Source organism: Orycteropus afer, unplaced genomic scaffold, assembly GCF_000298275.1.
Source record: "Orycteropus afer afer isolate SDZICR_OR568_19922 unplaced genomic scaffold, OryAfe1.0 scaffold00259, whole genome shotgun sequence".
Taxonomy (NCBI): domain Eukaryota; kingdom Metazoa; phylum Chordata; class Mammalia; order Tubulidentata; family Orycteropodidae; genus Orycteropus; species Orycteropus afer.
Genome location: NW_006921846.1, coordinates 3,191,185 through 3,192,076, shown reverse-complemented (window position 1 = coordinate 3,192,076; position 892 = coordinate 3,191,185).

Sequence of the window (892 nt, the reverse complement as noted above, 5' to 3'; positions counted from 1 at the left end):
CAACTTGAACTTGCATATGAGCAGTTGATGGTCTGTTCCACAGTCAGCTTCTGGCCTTGTTTTGGCTGAAGATATTGAGCTTCTCCATCCCCTCTTGCTACAGATGTAGTCGATGTGATTCCTGTGTATTCCATCTGGTGAAGTCCATGTGTATAGCCACCATTTTGTGTTGTTGAAAAAGGTATTTGCAATGAATAAGTTGTCGGTCCTGGAAAATTCTATCATGTGTCTCCAGCATTATTTCTAATAATGCCATATTTTCCAGCTACCAGTGATTATTCTTTGTTTCCAACTTTTGCATTCCAGTCACCAACGATATCTTGATTGCATGTTCAGTCAATTTCAGACTGTAGAAGATGATAAAAATCTTCAATATCCTCATTTTTGGCTTTGGTAGTTGGTGTGTAAATTTGAATAATAGTAGTATTAATTGATTTTCCTTGTAGATGTATGGATATTATCCTATCACTGATGGCATTGTACTTCAGGATAAATCTTGAACCATTCTTTGTGATGATGAATGCCAATTCCTCTTCAATTTGTCATTCCTGGCATAGTAGATCAGATGGTTATCTAATTCAAAATGGCCAAAACCAGTCCATTTTAGCTCACTAATGCCTAGGATATTGATTTTTACATGTTCCATTTCATTTTTGACAACTGCAAATTTTCCTAGATTCATACTTTGTACACTCCATGTTCCAATTATGAATGGATTTTTGCAGCTGTTTCTTCTCATCTTGAGTCATGCCACATCAGCAAATGTTGTTGTTGTTGTTGGCCGTCGAGTCGGCCCTGACTCATAGCGACCCCTCCTTGGGTTTCCGAGGAGTATCACTATGGAAGTAGGATTGCCCAACCTTCCTTCTGAGGAGTGGCTGGTGGGTTTGAA